Here is a 24,602-nt window from a genome sequence, read left to right on the forward strand (position 1 = left end):
CTGAGAACGGGCCTGATGTAACATATAGAGTGATTAAGGACAACTATTACATGAATAACATGTTTATAAAACCATCAGTGTCACTCCAATTCATTAAATAGCAACAACAGGCTAAACGATAGGTATGCTAACGTGACAAACTCAAACAAAGAGCTGAGAATGGGCCTGACGTAACATATAGAGTGATTAAGGACAACTCTTACATGAATAACATGTTTATAAAACCATCGGTGTCACTCCAATTCATTAAATAGCAACAACAGGCTAAACGATAGGTATGCTAACGTGACAAACACAAACAAAGAGCTGAGAACGGGCCTGACGTAACATATAGAGTGATTAAGGACAACTATTACATGAATAACATGTTTATAAAACCATCGGTGTCACTCCAATTCATTAAATCCATCGATCGTTCTTTGTCAACAATGGGTGCGCACGGCTGAGGGCGCTTGCACTTCAAAATATTCCACAGGCTCATATAACGATAGATAAACTATATTTCAAATAACTATAATACAAGCCAATAATATTATCAAACCATCCGTGCACTTTAATTCCATTAAATCCATCGATCAAATTCCTCGTCCTTTGTCAACATCGCCGCGCGTGCGCCCTGACGTCGGCCTCGTCTTTATTCCACAGATCTACTGTATAACTATATTGTAGCGTTAACAAAGTACAAGGATAGACGTGGGTTTGGTAAACAGCTCTTTATTAAACAAAACAAACTTCCAAGCGTGTGGCGGCGTGGACTTCCTGACAGACCGGGCGTGCGTAATGGCCATGTCCGAGCCCCGCGCACCGTTCGCGGACAACCACTCGGCCGAGCGCCGGCCCCCGACTCAGTAGAGTAGGACCGGGCGTGCGTAAAAGCCATAATAGTTTTTCAAACCTTCTATGTCACTCCAAATCCTTAATTCCTTCAAACTCTTTGTCCTCCGTGTCACTTAGAAATGATCACCGCTAATGATGCCGGTAGTCCTCATGTGGGCACGTTTGTATGTAAACAACCGCCGCGCCGCACTACTGACGTCACTTGAAATAGTAATCCATTGGTACATCACGGTTCTCCAAACTTTCTTTCTGCTGCTCGATTACTGTTTTCAGCTGCATATTTTATAACTTGAAGTTTGTAACCTGCAAAATATTAGTTTCTTTTTGGTGCCATTTTTCTTAAGCCCACCCAGTTGATGAGTCACGGCCAACGGTGAAATTTAGAGCGCCCTCATCCAGTTTCGTCTGAAAATATAATTTTTTTGGTTGTTTTATCAAAGTCAAAGTCTGCTTTATCGTTGATTTTTTTTTTTTGTTTATATACTAAGACACACAAAGAGATTGAAATTACGTTTCCACTATCCCTTGGTGAGATAGTACACATATGCATACAAGCAACACAAAAAAAACCCCAAGAAGGCACAAACAATGAATAAATAAGAGTGTTGAATACATGATAAATAAACAAATAATGATAAATAATAATAATATATATAATAGGAGCAAAAATGGAGCAACAGCAGCACATACAGCAGACAGTGGACTTGGATATGGTGCTTTAAAGTGTTAATTGCTTTATTTGATGTTTTCTCTATTTTTTATGTTTTGAATATGTTCAAGATAAAGATATAAAAGCATGTAAAGTGATCAACTATACTAAAAATAACATGGGAAGTGGTCAACTATACTTGTAAGTGATGTCTTAATGATCAAGTAAAAATTTGTGAAAAAAAAACATATATAAGTCGCTCCTGAGTATAAGTCGCCCCCCCACCAAAACTATGAAAAAAAACGCGACTTATAGTCCGGAAATTACGGTATATATCAAATAACTATAATATAAACAACAATTTTATCAAACCATCTGTATCACTCCAACTCATTAAATCCATAGATCAAATTCTTCGTCCTTTATGTAAACAAAGCCGTGTGTGCGGTGCGCTGCTGACGTCGGACTCGTCGTCAGTTGCAGTTCAAATTATTCCACAGGTCCATATAACAATATATAAACTATATATCAAATAACAATAATATAAACAATAATCAAACCATCCGTGTCACTCCAAATCATTAAATCCATCGGAATGTTCGTCTTGTGTTACTCAAAAAAAAAAAAAAACACAGCTGTTGACTACGTGTGCCGCTGATGTCAGACTAGATATATCAAATAAATGTAATCATTTTAACGAACCATCCGTGTCACTCCAAATCATTAAATCTTTTCGAATCTTCATCCGCTGTGTCACTTAAAAAAAAGAAAAAAAAAAGCTGTTGACTCCAGAAGCATGTGCACCGCTGACGTCAGCCTCGTCGTCAGTTGCGGCTCCAATTATTCCACAGATATACGTATATAACTACTACTACTCTTCCCGTCTCCCCCCCCCCCCCCCCTGCTGCCTTCACAGCCTTGCTAGACAATCGGAAACTACCGAAGTCTAACAACATAGACGTTGCTACTCTAAATAAACTATATTCAAATAACTATAACATAAAAAGCACGTTTATCGAACCATCTATGTCACTCCAAATCATAAAATCTCCTGACTCCGGAAGTCAGTGAATTTCATTGTCAGTGAGGGTCCAATTATTCCACAGCCATAGTGCGCCCTCATGTGGTTTAAAGTGAAAATAATATATGAAGTGATAAACTATATTAGGAAGTCAGTAATGTGTTAATGATCAAGTAAAAAATTGTGAATAATTACACATATAGTAAGTTGCTCCTGAGTATAAGTCGCCCCCCACTCAAACTATGAAAAAAAATGCGACTTATAGTCCGAAAAATACAGTAATTATATGATTTTTTTTTTCTAGACAAATACGCACCTACACTTCACACTGCTTGAAATTTAGTTTGAGAGAGATTTTTCCTTTTAATGTGTGTATGATATCCCTGAGTCTGCTTGTCCTTGTTTTGTGTGACCTGTACCTTCGGCCCGACGGTAACAGGTCAAACAGGTGATTACCGGGGTGGTAGGAGTCCTTGATGATGTTGCCAGCTCTGGTCAGGTAGCAAGAGTTGGCAATGTCCCCCAGGCTGGGCAGGGGGCAGCCTGTGATCTTCTGGGCTGTGCAGATGACCCTCTGTAGTGCTCTGCTGTCAGCTGCAGAACACCCCGCGTACCACGCTGTGATGCAGTACGCCAGGATGCTTTCTATGGTGGCTCTGTAGGTCACCAGCACCCTGTCCTCCAGGTTGTTACTCAGGAAGTGGAGACGCTGCTGGGCTTTCCTCACCACCGTCAAAGTGCTCGTGGTCCTGGAGAGGTCCTCGGATTTCTGCACTCTCAGGAATCTCATGGTGTGGACCCTTTCTACACAGTCCCCGTGGATGTGAAGTGGGGCCGGTTCCGCTCTGCCCTTCCTAAAGTCTACGATGATTTCCTTTGTTTTTGTGGTGTTCAGTTGAAGGTTGTTGACTGAACACAAATCAGTCTGTTGACCTCATTGCTATAGTTGGACTCGTTTCCCCCTGAGATGAGTCCGACCACGGTGGTGTCATCTGCAAACTTTATGAAGATGTTTGAGAGATGCGTCGGGAGACAGTCAAACTTGTATAGCGTGTACAGGAGGCGACTCAGATCACAGCCTTGTGGAGAACCGGTGTTGAGTGTGATGGTGGGGGTAGAGTCTGACAGATTTTGTCAGGAAGCCCTTGATTCAAGTCCAGGAAGAGCATTCTTACGTGGTTCCCCGGTTGCTCCAGATGGTTCAGTGCGGTGTGGAACGCTATGGTGATAGTTGATCGGTTTGCCCTGTAGGCCAACTGGTGGGGGGTCCAGAGTCGGAGACAGACAGTGTTAGGGTTTTCCAGGTTATCTTTATCATAGGATTATGTTGGAATGCAACAGGTAATAAATACCTTACCTTGTCCTCCTTATCACAAGATCGTAAAACATCCCCTGAGATGTTTAGACTAGAGGACAAGGGCTTTCTATTCAGCCCACTCATACCCCCACTCTGTTCCTCCTAATAAATATGCCCTTGCAGGAAGGAGACCTTTCAGACTTCATTCGATAATCGCTGTTCAGACAGCGACGAATGGACTCTCCACCTGCAGGTGTCTAAAAGAACTTGCTTGTCTTCTGTTTGGTTCTTGCAAAATAAGTTGGAGTGAGCAAATCTCTAACATTTTGGTGCCGAAACCCGGGATCCTCATACCCACCATCTGACCAGCGAAGGAGGACGTGCTGCATTGTCGACAAGCCAGCGTCCATTAGGAGGACCTGGAAAAGAAAGTCCTGGGAAGAGAATTCTTCGCTGGGCCAGCATCTTAGGTCTGCCTTCGTCTGACAGAGGTGGATTGACGGGATCCGGCGGTGCAACGAACCAGGGGACAAGTAAGTTAAAGCGCTAAAGATACGGCTTTGGTTTGTCCGAGCTATGAGATTCGGCTTTGGTTTGTCCGAGCTATGAGATACGGCTTTGGTTTGTCCGAGCTATGAGATACGGCTTTGGTTTGTCCGAGCTATGAGATACGGCTTTGGTTTGTCCGAGCTATGAGATACGGCTTTGGTTTGTCCGAGCCATGAGGCCTAAAAAAGCGCTGGAGTTAGTGTGATTGAGTGTGTGACTGGTAGGATAAATTGACTAAGAAGCAGTTCTAGCGTTGATCCATGGCAATAAAACAGGCTAGTAATTTGTTAAAAGGTCAATTTAAACCTGCATTGAGGATCCTCAAAGAAAAAAAAATTAAAAAAAAAAAAATTGTAAAACCTTAAGCGACTAAAATTAAGATGGGAAATAAGAACGGTAAATCTCTTGCTCTGCTCTTCTTTAAAACGAGAAGTTCATGGCAAGTAGATTTCTTAATTGTATGCAATGCATGCTGAAGTGGAAGAAAATGTATGGAGTACAAGGAAATTTGACAAAGAATTCAGGGTGCATAGTGGCATCCCATTCAATGATACAGCTGAGAGTGCTTATCAACAACAGCTTAAAAATGCGCTCCTCACTAATTTCCGCCCTGAAATGGGCAGTTGGGTGAGGAAACACTTGGTGGAAGCGGACACTGCTTGGTTTACAAAAAACATGCAGTGGCCCGGAGACGCTGATAAAAGTGATCAAAAAAGGCAAAAGTTCTGATGTATTTCATCTAGATAATGATGATGATGAACTAGATGAAGATACAACAGTCTTCTTCCAAGGGTCCCAGCTAGGCAGAGGGAGAGGTAGAGGCCAACAAGGTCGCAGGCCGCCATATAATTCAAAACCCCCACGAGATTCTGACAACTGTTGGAACTGTGGGAGATGAGGACACTTCGCACGAGAGTGTCGTTTTGCAAAACAATATCAATCAAAGGGTGGAGGAAGTAGCAGAAGAAAAGCAAAATTTTTAGCATGACAAGCTTCCTCCTCTTTGACCGCTTATGCTCATACAGAGAAAGAAAGAATAGATGCCCATATGACAGCAAAACATGTCATTGTCAGATTGTTAGATTTTTTTTTTTTAGATTATTAGAAGTCCTGTCCATCCAAGAAGTATGACAATGCTGTTTGTATGCCCAAATTACAAATGACTAGAGCTCAAATTGTGTTACACTGAAGTTAAAATATGCAAATCAAGTGGTAAAGGAATGCAACTTGCTTCTAGAAGATAAATAAATAAAATTAGAATGTGCTGTCCTCGTGTGCATGGGAGGGACCAGCTCATGATCGACCACAGGAAATGGCCAGCCTGTGACGAATCATTGTTGCTGGGAACTACCTTTTGCATGCGAGAGCTGTGCATGTGTGTGCGTATATGTTAAAATGATGAACATTGGCTAAAGTTTTAGTATAAAAAAAATTTGCTAGACTGTGGTCTATCCAATTTGCACCGCAGAACAGAAATGATTTTGAAAGATAAAAATGAGAGGAAAAAGAGAGAAATCTGTTTGCAAGCAGAAACTAATCCACACTAGTGCATGTTAAGTGTCAAGCCCACATGAGAAATTCGAAGAAAAAAAAATGACAGAACATGCTTTCAGGAATTGGAAGAAGCTAAATTGTGAATTTAAGATTTTGCAATGCTACATTTAATAGGAATAATTGATTGGTTGTGTTATAAGATTATACAAAATTCTAAATGCAAGCTAAATCTGAGAGATTGAGTTCTTCAAATTTAAAAACAAAGAAAAACTTCAGATTAATTTGCCAATTGTTTGTTTTAGTTAAGTTTTTTTGAATTGGTGGATTGTTCTACCAGGAAACCTGAGTTGAAAATGATATATGAATGTTGTGTGGTGAGCTTGGATGAATTGGGACCAATGTGATAGAAAGACTCCTTTTTGGAGACTGTGTGTGAGATGCAAATGAACATTGATGAATGATAGCCTGAATGAAAAGAAATTACAGGTTGAATGGTTGAAGTTGTTGGCGACTACTATAGAAAATTAGTAGAGCGACTTTGATGAAAGAGTGATTTTGAGCAGGTTGAATGTTAGAAAGAAACACATAGCTTTTGGATTGATAATTAACTAGAAAAAAAAAACTGGAGAACCAGTAACACATGTAGAAGATGTGTGAACTGAGAAATTGAGAAGCGTTTTGGAAAGAAAGTCAAATTAAATGATGATGGAATCGTATATAGTAAAGAACGCATTCTCCCAAAAAGTTTGTCAAGGTGTGAGGCATGGGCGTTGCCAAGCCTCAAAAAGGGGGGGAGTGAGTAGGACAGATAGTGGAAGATAGTAATAATACAACACTTTATGACAATGAATTTTCGAATACATTTGGTGTTATATTGTGGTAAATTTTTTGTTCTTGTGTAGATAGGTTAGCAACACGAGAGATTTAGAGGTTCAAAAGAAAGACAGTTAAAAGAAAACATTTTTGATTTGGACAATTGCAGGCTAACAGGAACATGAGAAAGATAAGAACTACGAGGTGGGATCCAATTTCATTGGGGAGATTGAGAATTCACAGCACCATACTCTAAGTCACATTTTTGAGCAAGCATGACAATAACATGTGATAGGTCAAGACATACAGATCAGGGCTTGATGTGGAAAGCAGACCTCGATGAGTTGGTTTTCAATAATGATACTGAAGACAACATACTGTCCGATTAAATTGGAACTATAGATAAAATGTAGCTCAAAAATAGGATGAGTTGCAGGATTTACGATATAAAAACGAGACCGCTGTTATTAGAAGAATTTGAAGTTTGGTAAACAAACATTACCAGCAAATTGATGGAAGCAGCTACATTTGGAGATAGTCTTACAAGTGTTCAAACCAGCCTGTCATTCTCAGTGTCAGGGCCCCTGAAACCCAATCCAAGACTTCGCCTGCAGCCGTGAACAACCACAAAATGGTGCCTGGCTCTGAAGCACCTTTGACCTTTGGCGAAGGACAAGAAAAGACTGCTGTTGTGCTTGGAGGAGGACAAGTACACTCCGGAGGAAATACAACATCCTCGGGGACGAGAAAAGACAGTGAAAAGCGGAGGAACTCACAATGATGAAAATTGACTCATTTGAACAATAGACTCATTCAAGAGTGATGGATGGGGTCACTCTGAAGCAACAACAAAAGAACACCAACTTGATAGGGTGAAGTGCGGCAAAAAGATATGGACTTGGAGTGTCCGACAACCAAATCGCACTCCTTGCTACGGCGTTCCCAAATTTGGTGAAGCTTGGTTCAAAGTGGAAGGGAGGTTCATTGTGCACTGAGTTTGACAGAACTGAGGAGATTTGATAAATAAATAAATAAAAATTTGAAAAATACGTAGGGCTACAGATTATAACCAGTGATTGAACGGATTTGGATATAACAAATAGGCTAAAAAGGTAGGAAACAAGAGCAAGATCTTATAGTTTGGCTCATCAAGCTTAAGACGTAGAGGTCGAGTTATATAAATTTTAGAACAGGACATTTGGCAGTCAGGAGGAAGCTAGGTTGCTCAATGTACCTACTCAATACAATAGTAAGTTTTTTGCACCACAGTGGAGGTTGGATGGTCAGAAAGTTAGGTACGTTCAATTTTTGACATTCACACAATCACGCATAGGAGTCACAAGGCAACAGTTAACAAGACAATGACTGCAATAGGGGCCACCTACGACTGCACCGACATGGAAAAGTATAAGTGAGAGAGCAGAGTATGGGATTATATGCTAAAACGTCTGCTATACAGTTACCAACAGGAGATTCTATCAAGAGAAGCTACATGAGAGATGGATTAGAATCTCTTTGTCTGCGTGGGTGCGTGTGTGTGTGTGTGTGTGTGTGTGTGTGTGTGTGTGTGTGTACACCCTGTGTGGGTGCGAGCGTGTGAGGACAAAGAAGGCATGGATAAGACAATCTCTTTTAAACCAGGAGGCAATAAATGGGAACGCCCCTGTCATAAATAGTTTTTGGTTAAAGGGAATCATTAGGAAGTGTTCAAACTCTTCCCGCAAACATTCCTATTTGCCAGTTAAATGGGCACTACAATTGACTACGAGAGTTGCAAACAACAGATGAAGAGCAGTCCTTGGCAGATTATATGATCAGGACGCTCAAACTGTGTCAAAGACAAATTTACTGCCGCTTGATCTTTCCTCCTCACAGGTCGACAACCCCATCAATCCAGGAGACTGGGTCTACATCGAGGTCATCAAAGGAAGGAACTGGGCCAGCCACGACGGGAGGGAGCATTCCAAGTCTTGCTGACTGCACATGTTGCACCCAAGGTTGCAGGACCCACAAATGCATTAACGACGACTGCTCTCCAGGAGGAAACTGGATGGGAGCTTTGGACATCACCGCTGTGTGCCAGGATGAGAGAGCCGTTTTCAAGGTGTAAGGGCTCTACTACCAACATGGCTGCACCATCGGACGGGACCTACTTCGTCCAGAAGTTCAGAGGCACTGCCTCACCTGCATCCTATGAGTGCACGTGCCTGTTCGGTACGGATCATGGTTTTGTGGTCACAAGAGTTGTCCGATGCTGCCTGCCAACTGGACACGAGTGTGTGTGACAGGCCTCACCTACAGACTAGAACATCATCAGCTGACGAGAACACGGGCACATATACAACTTCTTAGACGTGACAGTTGTGATAATAATAATGAGACGTGGATTGCGTAGATGCTGTTCTGTTGAGCATGTTTTACAGAAACTTGATGATTTGACCACCGAAGATGCTTCACAAGTGATGGATACAATGATGTACTGTTTCTGTGTTTTTCTTTTTATTTTTTATTGATAGCATTCTGGTCGCCTTAAGGCAAAGGGACCGTGTAAGAATTTTCCTGCTAATAACATCTGGCCAGCAGGTTTTTCGCTTACACAATGAGTTTGATCTGGGGTATTAAGGTAATGCCTCATCTTCACTGGAAAGTGTTGCTATCATTGTTTGTTGTTTTTATTTTTCCTATTCTTCTTTCTTCATTATACATATATATGTGTTTTTTTCTTACTTGTCTTTGTTGTTTGGGGTAGCATAATCATATGATAATACAGGAGGGAGATGTTAGGGTTTTCCAGGTTATCTTTATCATAGGATTATGTTGGAATGCAACAGGTAATAAATACCTTACCTTGTCCTCCTTATCACAAGATCGTAAAACATCCCCTGAGATGTTTAGACTAGAGGACAAGGGCTTTCTATTCAGCCCACTCATACCCCCACTCTGTTCCTCCTAATAAATATGCCCTTGCAGGAAGGAGACCTTTCAGACTTCATTCGATAATCGCTGTTCAGACAGCGACGAATGGACTCTCCACCTGCAGGTGTCTAAAAGAACTTGCTTGTCTTCTGTTTGGTTCTTGCAAAATAAGTTGGAGTGAGCAAATCTCTAACAGACAGGTCTTGATGTGCTGAGAGACCAGTCTCTCAAAGCATTTCATGACTACAGGCGTAAGTGTGACAGACCTGTAGTTGTTGGGGTTGCCCACCGCTTTTTTCTTGGGGATGGGGATGATAGTGGAGGTCTTGAGGCAGGGAGGGACGGTGGTCAAGGACACGGACAGGTTGAAGATTCTCGTGAACACTCCATCCAGTTGGTCAGCACACACTCTGAGTACCTTACTGGGTACTCCGTCTGGGCCGGCCGCCTTTCTGGTATTCACTGTCCTTACCACACGTCTCACTTCCTGCTCCTGGAGTGTCAGTGTGCTGGTGCTTGAGGGAGTTGGGGGTGATGTGACCGCTGGGGGCCTGATGTTCTCAAAGCAAAAAATCGATTTAAGTCTTCTGGCAGCGAGGCGTCGGTCCTCACAGTCGTCTGGTGGTTGCCTCTATAATTCGTCCTGTGATTTATTCCCTGCCACATCCTTCTCGGATTAACGTATTTATTCTAATTATCACCCAGGGAGATAATTAGAGAAGGTTTATGTCCAACAGGGGGGGTGGGCGATTAATAGAGAACACTTTTTGTCCGATCGCCAAGGGGCACTGAAATGGGCGATAATTTGTATATTTTCCTTATGTAGTATGCAATACCTGCATCTCACTGGTGTTCTTAACATTAGAACAGCGGCTGTTTAGATCTACCTCTAACAGCGGGGTGCGTCAATTGACGCTCCATCGATGCGACACGTTACCGTCGCACATCACATGTTGCGCACGTCATGTTATCGCGATCGTCTTGTTCGAGGGCACGCCCCGATAACGTAATTGTGTGAGGATATTGTAGCGGAGTGACGAGTGTAATTGTATCATAGTTTATGGAGAAAACAATTTTAAAGGGACGTTCGACGTCCTGTCAAATCAGTCATATTTAAACTTGTGCAATGACGTCGGCAGGCAGTCGCGGAGGAAAAGTTTTGGGGGAAGTTTTAGCAGCATGGACGATAATTAGTGGTATCAATGTTTTTTATTTATGTCATCGCTAACACACACTGGACGATTATTAGAATATGGGCGATACTTAGAATAAATACGGTATTTACAGCGAAGTAATCTTCAATCCTTCTTCTGTAGGCTGCTTTGGCTTCCCTGACACCCCTTTTCAGGTCCGCTCTGGCCTTGCTGTACGCTGCCCTGTCCCCTGACTTGAAGGCAGTGTTGCATTGTTTTAGAAGGGATTGCACTTTCCTGTTCATCCAGGGTTTGTCACGGTCGGGTGTAGCATGGAGCAGGACGACCAAGTGCAGCTTGGACCAGGGTTTATTGAAGCAACTCAAAAGGCAAACTGACATGACTTAACAAACAATAACTTGACTGACTGACCGGGACGTGAAACAAGAAGACAGCAGGACCGACGGCATCAAGACAGGACGACAACACCGAACGACAGCAACCAACACGACAGCAACCAAAACCAAAGACCAAAACCAATACCAATGATCCGACCGGGAGAGAGGGGCAGACAGGACTTTTATACACAACAGGTAACGAGAGGCAGGTGGGAACAATCACACTGATCATGGGCACACAGGAGGGGAGGGGCGAGCACACAGACAGAAACCAAGAAAGACACAGTGGAGCAGTTGGGGGCGAGACGTGACAGAACCCCCCCACAAGGGACGTCTCCCGACGTCCCAAAAAAAAAACTAGGGGAACCGAACCGCGCCGCACTCGGGCGGCGACTTGGGGAACCAAACCGCGCCGCACTCAGGCGGCGACTTGGGGAACCGAACCGCGCCGCACTCGGGCGGCGACTTGGGGAACCGAACCGCGCCGCACTCGGGCGGCGACTTGGGGAACCGAACCGCACCGCACTCGGGCGGCGACTTGGGGAACCGCACCGCACCGCACTCGGGCGGCGACTTGGGGAACCGAACCGCACCGCACTCGGGCAGCGACTTGGGGGAACCGAACCGCACTCTGGCGGCGACTTCGGGGGACAGATCCGCACTCTGGCGGCGACTGCGGGGACAGATCCGCACTCTGGCGGCGACTGCGGGGACAGATCCGCACTCTGGCGGCGACTGCGGGGACAGATCCGCACTCTGGCGGCGACTGCGGGGACAGATCCGCACTCTGGCGGCGACTGCGGGGACAGATCCGCACTCTGGCGGCGACTGCGGGGACAGATCCGCACTCTGGCGGCGACTGCGGGGACAGATCCGCACTCTGGCGGCGACTTCGGGGACAGAACCGCACTCGGGCGGTGACTGCGGGGACAGATCCGCACTCGGGCGGTGACTGCGGGGACAGATCCGCACTCTGGCGGTGACCTAGGGGACAGAGCCGCACTCTGGCGGTGACCTAGGGGACAGAGCCGCACTCTGGCGGTGACTTCGGGAACAGAACCGCGCTCGGGCGGCGACTTGGGGAACACAACAGCACACGGGCGGCGACTTGGGGAAACAGAACCGCACTCCGCGGAAACACAACCGCACTGGGGCGGCGACTTGGGAAGTCTGTACCGCGATCGGCGGCCACTCACAAAGTCCGTACAGTGATCGGCGACATTCGGAAGGCGGGGCTCTGCGCGGCGGCAAGAGCCATCACGCGCCGCAGCAGTGGGAGTGGAGTCAGGGACGATCGCGGGTCCGACGCAGCTGGCTTGGATGTCTGGCAACGCCCGCAGGTCCTGCAACGCTGGGATGGAGCCCGGTGGTGGCCGCGAGTCCGATGGCGCTGGGGGGGCACTCCGATAGCGGCCGCGGGTCCGGCGTCGCGGCAGCGAAGTCCGACGACGGTCGCAGAGGCGATGGTGCCGGGAGGAACTCCGATGGCGGCCGCGGGTCCGGCGTCGCGGGAGCGAAGTCCGATGACGGTCGCGGAGCTGATGGCGCTGGGGGGGAATTCCGATGGCGGCCGTGAGTCCGGCGTCGCTGGAGCAAGATCCGATGGCGGCTGCAAGCCCATGGCGCTGGAACATGCTCGGATGTGGATCGGGCGTCGCAGCGGGAGCTGGTGGTGAAGGGTGGTCCAAGCGCTGGTCGTTTTGGTGGTCGGATCATTCTGTCACGGTCGGGTGTAGCATGGAGCAGGACGACCAAGTGCAGCTTGGACCAGGGTTTATTGAAGCAACTCAAAAGGCAAACTGACATGACTTAACAAACAATAACTTGACTGACTGACTGACCGGGACGTGAAACAAGAAGACAGCAGGACATGACGGCATCAAGACAGGACGACAACACCGAACGACAGCAACCAACACGACAGCAACCAAAACCAAAGACCAAAACCAATACCAATGATCCGACCGGGAGAGAGGGGCAGACAGGACTTTTATACACGACAGGTAACGAGAGGCAGGTGGGAACAATCACACTGATCATGGGCACACAGGAGGGGAGGGGCGAGCACACAGACAGAAACCAAGAAAGACACAGTGGAGCAGTTGGGGGCGAGACGTGACAGGGTTTTTGGTTTGCAAAAACCCTGACCCTTTTGTTGATGGTGATGATGTCAACATAGCTTCTGATGTAAGAGTGTACAGTGTCTGTGTACTCCTGAAGGTTATTGCTGTAGAATAAATGCCATATGGTAGTGGCAAAACAGTCCTGGAGCTGAGGGAGGGCTCCTTTGGGCCAGGTCTTAATTGTCTTTCTTTCAGGTTTTGAATTCCTCAGCAGGGGGGTGTAGTTGGGGGTGAGCGACAATCAGAGGTGATCAGATCCAGGCAAGTGGGGGAGGGGGGACGCTTTGTATGCATGCTTAATATTGGAATAAATATGATCCAAAATGTTGTTCCCCTTGGTGGCAAAATCCACAAACTGGGCGAGCCTGGTTGAAATCACCGGCGACAATGAGGACTGTTGTTAGGTTCAAAATCAGAAAAAGGATCAGCAGACAAAACCAGTGAGGCAGAATGTTGAGTCTTTTCTCGCGAGGAGTGCATTCAGACTTACAGCAGTCCCGAAATACACTAAAGTTCTGATTGCACTCCTCACTCTTTTATTTAGGAATGCCCTACCCACAATGTGAGACTAGCCCCTGAGGTGGGGGGAAGCGTGGGCTTTGTCTCATGAGAAAAGAAACGAGATTCTATAAACAAAAAGAAGTCATAGACAAGATGTCATGAGAATCGAAAAGAGTGCAAGGACAAAATGCTATGTGAAATAAGAAGTCACAGACAAGACACCATGAGAAAAGAGTGCAAGGACAAAATGCCATGTGCAGACATCAACAAAATAGTTTGAGCTATCAACAGCTTTCTTGGATTCCCAGAGATGTAGAAGGTCAGGAAGCTCCAGACAGCATCGTATGACTTGTTGTGGTCTGGTGGACGTCTGCAAGGCGAAACAGCAAGCATTCTGTGCAATAATTTTATTAATAAGTACTCATTAGGGAACTCATGATAACATATATATACAATTTATCTAACAACTGTGTCAGGATGGGCGAGCAGGTGTTTTTTTATGGTGTTAAACAACAGGCTGAGAGCTGTACTAACGTTAGCATCGGGTGGGATGTAAACAATGAATGCAATGACTACTGTGAACTTCCTCTGGAGATAAAAAGGTCTGCATAAGACTGCCAGAACCTCTAAATCAGGAGAACAGTGTTTGTCAATGATCCTGCTGATCCGTTGTGAACGTAAATGCCCCTTCCTCTGCTCCTACCCGAGTCCCGGTTTCTGTCCTGCCGATGTAGCGTGCGGCCTTCTAGCTCAACTGCAGCGTTGGGAATCATTGGGTGAAGCCACGACTCTGATGAAAATAATGCTGTAGTTCCGCACAAAACCCGTTGTGGCCATCTGTAGCTCCGACTCGTCCATTTTGTGGTTGATGGATCTTACGTTCGAGAAGAAGAGGCTCGTTACTGCTGGCTTGTGGGGTTGTTTACGTAGCTTAGCAGCCGAGCCCGAACGGAGTCCCCGCTTCTGCTTCCTGTCTCTTGCGCTTGCCGGGTAGGTTGGCCATTTTTGGGCCACTGCTTTGTTTCCCAGATCTTTTGACAGACGTGTGTCAGTGCTATTTAATGCTTTGCCCCCCAAGCTTGCAAAGCTCTGCTGGGATGTTAGCAATGCTTGGTGATTTTTAGGCTTTTTACTGACTCTTCTACTTCTGCTTGCAGTGTTGTTGCATCCTCATATTCTCTACTGGACTTCAAGATTCAAGAGATTCAAGAGTTTTTTATTCGCCATGTTTGAGCGTGCCAAACAAGGAATTTGACTTCGGTAAATCACAGCCTCTGTTCAACATTTAGGTGACTAACAACAACACTCAGGACATGTGAAGAACGAAAGATATTCTCAAACACCCCCTGATCTTAAACTCCCAAGAGGGCAAGGAAAAACTCAAAACTCCAGCTAGGGGAAATGAGAAACCTTGAGAAGAGATCACAGATGGGAGGGTCCCTCTTCTAGGATGACCAGGCTGCAATGGATGCAGAGAGGACACATAGTACAAACAGTGTAGACAAAAAAGGTGTGGCAAGCGGGATGTTATTGCACAGTAATGACTCTGAGACTCTAAGAGTGGTGTGAGTTCATCAGAGCGACAGCCTGGGGGAAGAAGCTGTCTCTGTGTCTGCTGGTTTTAGTGTACAGAGCTCTATAACGGCGTCCGGAGGGGAGTAGTTCAAACAGGCTGCAACCTGGGTGCGAAGGGTCTGTTGAGATGTTACTTGCACGTTTCCTGGTCCTGGACAGGTACAAGTCTTGGATAGATGGGAGGTTGATTCCAATTATCTTTTCTGCAGTCCTTATTGTCCGTTGCAGTCTGTGCTTGTCTTGTTTGGAGGCCGATCCAAACCAGACAGTGATGGAGGTGCAGAGGACAGACTGGATGATGGCAGTGTAGAAGGTCTTCAGCAGCTCCCGTGGCAGGTTGAACTTCTTGAGCTGTCTCAGGAAGTACAGCCTCTGCTGGGCCTTCTTCCGGACAGAGTCTATGTGGCCGGTCCATTTCAGGTCCCGAGAGATTGTGGTTCCCAGGAACTTGAAGGTGTCTGTGGAGAGAATAGTATTACTGCGGATAGTGAGGGGTGAAAGTGGTGAAGGGCCTCGCCTGAAGTCCACTGTCATCTCCACGGTCTTGAGCGGGTTCAGGTCCAGGTGGTTTTGGCTGCACCAGTGGACCAGCCGCTCCACCTCCTGTCTGTACGCAGTCTCATCACCGTTCTGGATCAGTCCGATGAGAGTGGTGTCGTCTGCATACTTCAGGAGCTTCACGGAAGAGTCACTTGCGGAGAAATCGTTGGTGTAGAGGGAGAAGAGCAGTGGGGAGAGGACGCATCCCTGAGGGGCTCCAGTGTTGGTGGTCAGGCTGTCAGATGTGATGCTCCCCAGCCTCAAACGCTGTCTCCTGTTGGTCAGGAAGCTGGTGATCCACTGACAGGTGGAGGCAGGCACCGCAAGCTGGATGAGCTTCTGTTGGAGGATGTCAGGAGCGATGGTGTTGAACGCCGAGCTGAAGTCCACAAACAGGATCCTGGCGTACTTTCCTGGGGTGTCCAGGTGTTGCAGGATGTAGTGCAGTCCCATGTTGACCGCATCATCTACCGACCTGTTTGCCCGGTAGGCAAACTGGAGGGGGTCCAGCAGGGGGCCCGTGACATCCTTCAGGTGGTTCAGTACTAACCTCTCGAAAGATTTCATGACCACAGATGTCAGTGCAACAGGTCTATAGTCATTCATACCTGTGATGGCGGGCTTCTTGGCCACTGGAACGATGGTGGAGCTCTTGAAGCACGAGGGCACCTCACACAGCTCCAGGGAACGGTTGAAGATCCGTGCAAAGGTGGGCGCCAGCTGCTCAGCGCAGACTTTCAAGCAGGAAGGTGACACGCCGTCTGGGCCCGGTGCCTTCCTGATCTTTTGTCTCCGGAACATCTGGCGCACTTCCTCCTCGCGAATCTGGAGTGCGGGCGCGGCCTCTGCAAGAGAGAGAGTCGGTGACCACGGTGATGGAGGTGCGGACAGAGCAGTTGTGGGGGGAGGTGAGTATGTGGATTGTGTGGATTGTGCTGCAGGAGGTCCCGTTGTGTGGGAGGACCGATCAAACCTGCAGTAGAACCTGTTTAGCTGGTCAGCGAGCCTTGGGCTCTCCACAGGACGGGGGGTTCGTTTCTTGAAGCCCGTGATGCTCTGCAGGCCTTTCCACACTGTTGAGGGATCAGGATTGGCAGAGAGGTGTCTCTCCAGGCTCTCCCCGTAACACCTCCTGGCTTTCCTGACCTTTCGGTTCAGTGTGTTTCTGGTCTGCTTGAACAGGTCCCGGTCGCCGCTCCTGTAGGCCTCCTCCTTGACTTTGCGCAGCCTCCTAAGGTTCGGTGTAAACCAAGGTTTGTCGTTGTTGTACGTGCAGAAGGTCTTAGTCTGCACACACAGATCCTCACAAAAACTGATGTATGATGTGACAGTGTCAGTGAGTTCATGCAAGTCTGAATTTGCAGCATCAAAAACACTCCAATCGGTGCAGTCAAAGCAGGCTTGGAGGTCCTGCCTTGACTCCACTGTCCACTTCCTGACAGTCCTCACCACAGGCTTAGAGGTTTTTAGTTTCTGTCTGTAGGCAGGGACCAGATGAACTAGACAGTGGTCCGAGAGTCCTAAAGCTGCACGAGCCACAGAGTGGTATGCATCCTTAATTACGGTGTAGCAGTGGTCCAGTGTCTGTGCCCCTCTGGTGGGACACGTTATGTGCTGTCTGTATCTGGGGAGTTCGTGTGTGAGGTTCGCCCTGTTAAGATCACCCAGAACAATGATTAGTGAATTTGGTAGAAGTTTCTCCATATCTGTCACCTGGTCAGCCAGCATCTGCGTGGCTTCACTCGCACGTGCGTGTGGTGGGATGTAAACAGCCGCCATGACGATCGAGGAGAACTCCCGTGGTGAATAGAACGGCCGGCAGTTTATGAAAAGTGTTTCTAGGAGAGGGCTGCAAAACTCTTTCAACACCATGACATCGGTACACCAACGTTCATTAATGTAGAAACAGAGACCACCTCCCTTTGATTTTCCGGAGAGCTCCGCGCTGCGATCTGCACGCGTTAGCCGAAACTCAGCTAACTCCATGGCGTGGTGGGGGGTTCGTTCGCTAAGCCACGTCTCAACAAAACACAGCGCGGCGGATCTGCTGAAGTCCGTGTTCCTTGAAGTGAGGAGCAGCAGTTCGTCCATCTTGTTCGCCAGGGAGCGGACATTCGCCAGATGAATTGACGGTAGGGCAGAACGGAACCCTCTTTGCCTCAGCTTTACGAGGGCTCCCGCTCGTTTTCCGCGTCGCCGCCGTCGCGCTAGCTTGTATAGCACCGCCGCTCCGGCTAAAATCTCCGACAAACAATCTGAATCAGAGAGAACAGGAGAGAAAATACCAGAAGAAGACTGACCGATGTTTAACAGTGCTTCTCTAGTAAAAGTGATCCGGGATGGACAGCAGAAGACACAGAAAACACACAAAATAAGACAAAGAAACAGAGAGCGACTCACCGTGGCAGCCATCCGCGGCGCCATCAGATGACTTCATGGCATTGGCTAGTATGGTGGGTTCTGGTGATATTGTATAGTTCACCGTTTGGTTATTTCTGCTTTCTTTGTTAGTATTGAACCATGCTTGTCTTCTATTATTGTGGCTATAGGTTGTTGTGTCGTTGTCGGTTTTTTTAACGTTGTGTAGGCTGCCTTACTGTTGCCCTGTCTTATCCCTGCGTCTATGCTTTCACACTGTTCTGTGAGCCTCTTCTCTTTTGCTTCCCTCATCATCATCCTGATGTTTCTGTTGACAGAGGTATGTTGCTTCGCTGCCTCTGGGTCATCCTTCTTTGTCTTTTTGAGGGCCCTTCTAAGGTCATATTGGATGTCATCAGTGATCCATGGTTTTTCTTCGCGGTTCATTTATCGCGGTTTCACTACATCGTAGATATTTTTTCCAAACTAAAAAAAACAAAATCAAAATAAAACTTCTAAATTGAGGAATTATGTATGGCACAAAAGTTGTCCATATGCCAACAAAAGGCAGGGAGTGCCCACACAATAGCAGTGCGTACACCTGTGCCTTTTTATAAAAAATTGTTACATAATAAGAGTTCTAAAAACATATTTACAGTGCTGTACGTTGTTATAGAAACATTGTTATAATCATAAAAGAGTTCTAAAAACATATTTACAGTATGTACACTTGAACCTTGTTATAATTTTTTTTATAATAATAAAAGAGTCCTAAAATTGTCACGGTCGGGTGGAGCATGGAGCAGGACGACCAAGTGCAGCTTGGACTAGGGTTTATTGACGCAACTCAAAAGGCAAACTGACATGACTTAACAAACAATAACTTGACTGACTGACCGGGACGTGAAACAAGAAGACAGCAGGACATGACGGCATCAAGACAGGACGACAACACCGAACACAGGTGTTAACTAATTCGCAATTACATTGCAAGCAATTTAAACTCTAATGGAATATGTGGATGTCCATATCCGTTTCATCAAATTCCAATCCAAATTTACCTTTGTATAAGGCACAGGTGTCAAATTGTGCTTCATATTCATGTGCCATTACTCGAATTGCAAATTATCTTCACTTTTAGTAATATGTTACATTTCAAATATTAGACCAGTTTTTACTTGTCTGATTTGAAAGCGAGGTACTCGTCAGCTTGTTCCGCGGCTCCCACAATATGAGGCGCTCACACATCTACTCGGGTATGACAGTCATACCGGCCCTCCAAAAGAAGCCATGACTAAACCGCGGCCCGCGAACAAATGAGTTTGACACCCCTGGCACAAGGGATAGCCTTCTCATTGATCAATCGCGTATCTTAAATCATGCTTTTCCTCCTTTGAAGCGACTATGTACTTCAAACTCAAACGGCACCATTTTATAGGGAAAAAATTTGTCGAATTTATTCGTTGTCGACATAATACTGGTCGCAAATTTGCATGTAGAGCATTTTTGAGTTGTTGATCATAGACATCAGTTGAACACTCTTTCTGGTCTGTGTCTAAAGTCTTCAAACAACTTATCTTGTTTTTGTTTAGTCCGGCCAGTGTCTGTGTAATTTGCTCTACGTTGAAATTTTATTTTTAATCCTGCAATAGTTGGTTAATTTGTATTTGTAATGGCACACCGTTATATTCCAATGGACGGCCCTGGAGATCAAAAGGACTCCAGGTGCCTTTAACGCTTGCCCAATGTTTGGTTAAGGATGCCATGAAAACCTGTTGTACTTCATCACCTCTCAAATTATAGGAAGCAATGAGTTGTTTAATTTGGGGTACAAAGACGGAAAGGATGGTTCGCTTTGCCGTGCCACAACATCTGTCTTTGTAATTTGATCATTTTTCTCATCTTCATTCATCACATTCTCAGCTGCGGTTCTTAAGCGAGCCCGCGCTGACACTGTGTCATCATCTTCCTGTCTGTGCAACAGCAAGTTCTTTCTTATCTTTTCTTTGTCTTCCTTATCTTTCAATTTCCCTCACATCTGGGAAAATGAGAATGTAATTTTGCTTTTTAATTTTTAATTTTAATGTCTTGCAAAATTGCTATATCCTTACTGCACCGAGATAAACTGTTAAATATATCTTTAAAAATAAACAAACAAAAACAATCTATGCTCTTCAAAATGGGACCCAAATGTCAGATTACAGAGACACTGTCATATCATACTAAATAATGGCCTGCAAATTTAATATAATGTTGTTGCTGTGGTCCCTCAAAACATGTGACTAGAATTTGGACAATTACTAACCCCATCAAGCAATAAATTATCTCCTCACTAAAGTCCTAGCCTGTTAACCAATCTGCATCAAGAAGACATTTGCAATGCAGGGGATAAGAGAATAATAATAACACCTTTGACTTCTAATCATTAACCTAATCTTATCCAGTTCTACAATGTATGTTTTCTCTTACTCCCACATTTTTATGAGGGTTGGGCACTCTCCTCGTCGGACGAGTTTCTGCCCACAACCGTCATATTATTCTATAATTTCTAATTTTTACATTTAACAATGCAAATCTGATAAACCATTGTCTAGCACACCGTTTTCGTGCACCAATTCAACGCAATTCCAACCTTTATAACGAACTGATACACAAAGACAAACATACGAACACACGGGCCCACAACATAGACATGACAATCTTCCCAGCTGATAACAAGGGTGGGGGGAGCAACTGAAGTGCGGAGAGCCTCGCCACCGCCACATCACATAATGCAATCCCCTCTGTCCAAAATATGCATTTGTCAAGATATTTTATATTGTCGGTGCCGACCCCTTGCATTTCAATTCATGTCGGGGTAGCGGCTTTTGTTTGCTATTTGATTTTCCCATGGTTTATTTCTCTAAATTTCGGAGTTGGCAATTCGAATGGCACCTACAGTGTCCTAAAGCCAATTTAATTCACAGGACAGTGGTAAAATATTCAGTGGTAAGTCTCCTTCCCTCTGCTTCCACACAAAACCACTGTTTACATAAAGGAGAGCTCAAATGAGATCACTCTCAGTCAAACCATACACACACACACAATGCGCATTCTTATTGTCTCACAGGCAAGCAGGGGAGTCCGCCCTTCCGTGGATCCTAACAAACTCTAAACTCTTTAACCTTCCTATTGTGTAAGAAAAACTTATTTTTGCCTTTTTCTTCAAGTAGATATAAAACCTATCTTTTCATGGATAAAGAAGCCAAACCAGCTAAACAAGAGTTAAGAAAAACACCTCATATGGCAGCAGAAAGCTAACACAATAGGAAGGTTAATTAGGAGGCCCCACGACACCTCAGCGGAATTTAACTGGTCCAAATTACCTGTACTTCTTTAGAAAACAGATGGGTCCGCTCTCCCATGGAATTTAACTGACTTATCAGTCAGGGGACTCCATCATCCCAGCGGAATTTAACTGTTTCTAATTGCACTTGATAGGGTCTAGAATTGTCAAGGTTTTAAGTGACCTCTTGTCACCGCACCTTCATTCCTTTTAACAGAATCAACATTCATACTCACAGTCTGCTGGGCCTTCTCCCCAGATGATCTCGTCAACCACTCCGGCGTCCAACCGACTGATCGAGACAGCCCCGTGAAAAGGGTTTCTCTATCTATATGCCTTGGCCAAGGACTTGTCCTGCGTCGAAAAGTCGGCCGGAACCCCGAAATAGGTCTATTGAGACCCCGGAACGAGCCCCCAAAAATCTGTTAGGTTCAAAATCAGAAAAAGGATCAGCAGACAAAACCAGTGAGGCAGAATGTTGAGTCTTTTCTCGCGAGGAGTGCATTCAGACTTACAGCAGTCCCGAAATACACTAAAGGTCTGATTGCACTCCTCACTCTTTTATTTAGGAATGCCCTACCCACAATGTGAGACTAGCCCCTGAGGTGGGGGGAAGCGTGGGCTTTGTCTCATGAGAAAAGAAACGAGATTCTATAAACAAAAAGAAGTCATAGACAAGATGTCATGAGAATCGAAAAGAGTGCAAGGACAAATTGCGATGTGAAATAAGAAGTCACAGACAAGACACCATGAGAAAAGAGTGCAAGGACAAAATGCCATGTGCAGACATCAACAAAATAGTTTGAGCTATCAACAGCTTTCTTGGATTCCCAGAGATGTAGAAGGTCAGGAAGCTCCAGACAGCATCGTATGACTTGTTGTGGTCTGGTGGACGTCTGCAAGGCGAAACAGCAAGAATTCTGTGCAATAATTTTATTAATAAGTACTCATTAGGGAACGCATGATAACATATATATACAATTTATCTAACAGTTCTTCTATTCTTTTTTTTTTTTTTTTTTTTTTTCCGGTTCAAGATGGCGGCGCATGCACACGCAGCGGCCACTCTCTGTCTCGTTCGGTGTTTTGTGAGTGTTTACTGAGTGTTTGTCCGGCAGTTTTGTCTATGTTCGTCTCATGTGATACGTCGTGCTACTAGTGCGGTGGGCATGTTCTGCTCAACATCGGCGGAAGTGGGTTTTATGGCGTTCTGGACTTTGGTGCGGAGAGATTAAGGGCGCTCGGACTGCTTCGTCATGGAGCGACGCCGGACTGGCCTGCTCTTCCTCCCCGGTTGGACTGCGTCGTAAGCTCGGACGGCTCCGTCCTGGATGCGTCGGCAGCGGGTCTGCGAGGCAGCGGAAGAGGGGCCAGCGCGGAGACGTCGGGCCAGGCTTGCGGCCAACCCAGCTCGCCAAGCCGTGCCTTCCATTCTCCTGGCGTACGTTCATTCGCGGGACGACAAGATGGGTTGCGTTCGCCTGATAGGATCAACGAACCGGACAGTGCGTGCCTGCCGTGTGCTCGTGTTCACAGTGGCCTGGTTGACTGTCATCTTTCCGGACTCTGCTGTGCATCGGGAGCGGCTAGCGTGCTATCACTCTTATTGTTCATCTTAATAAAGGAGACTGACTTTGACTATACTTGTGACGACCATCCCTCTAGATTCCTCTGGATTCCTCTGGCTTTCCGTTCAGATTTATATAGACTTTGCAGTTTGCTGTCCATGTGGATTGGATCTTTCTGACATTTCGTAAGAGCGAGCTTTCTTGGCGATATCCGCATTCTTTCTGGTCAAGTGCTCATTCAGGTAAACGTCGGATCCTCTCAGCATTATCTTTTGTTTTAACAGTGCCATTTTATGTTTTCGGTTTACAAATCTCAGTATTACAGCAGGTTTGTCACTTGTCCTTCTCTGCGGGAGTGGGTGACAGGCCTCTATGCTACGCCCTTCCGGTTCTATGCCCTTGGACAGGAAAAAGGCTGTCACCTGTTGCTCCGCGCTGGTTGAGTCGGCCTGGTTGGTCTCAATAAAACCCGCCACCGCCCTGGCAAATGACCGGGATTTAATCTCAAATACAGTGACAATTATGTCGTTCATTCTTGTGTACTGCTCGAGGGCCAACGCTCGATTTTCCAAATGTGCAATTGTTTTCTCCTTCTCATTGAGTTGTAGTTGTAGCGTTTTAACTTCTTCAACCAAGTTGAGAATTGTTTTCTGCTCCAGTCTGACGGCCTCCATCTCCGCAGTCAGAAAATCAAGCGCTTACTTAAGCTATTTTTCCACTTTCGTCGGCATGGTAAAAAGGTGGTAAAAAGAGTGTCCAACAGCGTTTCAACACTGGTTCAGAGGCGCCGTGATGGCAGCGCGTCCAAGCTAGGCGGAAAATACTGCTCCAAGCGTATTTTCCTTTCACTGTTGAGATCCTTGGTTTTATTAATTCCTCTCCACGTTCATTTCTTTCACTCTTGAAAGCAGCTGCGTGGCGAGCGTTAGCTGCGTGGTGAGCGTTAGCTAGCTAGTTAGCTAGTTAGCTATTAGTTATTAAATGAATGAATGAATGAATGAAACTTTGTCTTCACACTATCATTAATCTTTCTTTCATATTTATATAACATGACATTTAAATAGTATGAGGAATATTCAATGTGCAAAATTTGATTGTATTTAACTAACTTTTAAATTTTAGTGAATGTATTATTTGTTTATTTACTCAAAGAACCAGGAAATGTTTAGAATTTGGGACATAAAAGTGCAAAGGTAAAGCTGCAAAGTCCAAATAAATGACTAAAACTACAAAAACAATCTCATTAGGTGTAGCTCGTGGTTGAACGCCAAATTCCTGAATGCTCTCACAGGATGATACCTTATTGTTGCCGTTTGACAAGAAATGGCCGAGTGAGGCTACTCTTCTGGCGGAATGAGTTTTCTGCTGTCGCGCTTTTGTTGCATTTTGATGACGCACGCGCCACACGATGGTTTGTGACTGGAGTTGCCAAATCCTCCCGCCTTGTTTACAGTGTGTTCAGCTGGGTTTTATTTTGAAATCTAGGAAGACAAAATCTGGCATCC

General features: G+C 45.7%; 1 protein-coding gene across 3 annotated transcripts in view; it reads left to right on the forward strand.

Annotated features, from left to right (window-relative positions):
- LOC125993640 (PDZ domain-containing protein 2) overlaps nucleotides 1–24,602 on the forward strand; it is a 68,059-nt gene that overhangs the window by 22,403 nt on the left and 21,054 nt on the right. The window contains exon 3 of one of the 3 annotated variants that reach the window (XR_011086595.1): nucleotides 4,106–9,713. The exons of 1 other annotated variant lie outside the window; for it this stretch is intronic. The gene's annotated coding sequence lies outside the window, so the exon portion shown is untranslated. Of the gene's footprint in view, nucleotides 1–4,105; nucleotides 9,714–24,602 lie in introns of those variants that run through there. One more of the 3 variants, XR_011086596.1, reaches the window with a different exon arrangement.

The sequence above is a fragment of the Syngnathus scovelli genome, chromosome 3 (genome assembly GCF_024217435.2).
Source record: "Syngnathus scovelli strain Florida chromosome 3, RoL_Ssco_1.2, whole genome shotgun sequence".
Lineage (NCBI taxonomy): Eukaryota > Metazoa > Chordata > Actinopteri > Syngnathiformes > Syngnathidae > Syngnathus > Syngnathus scovelli.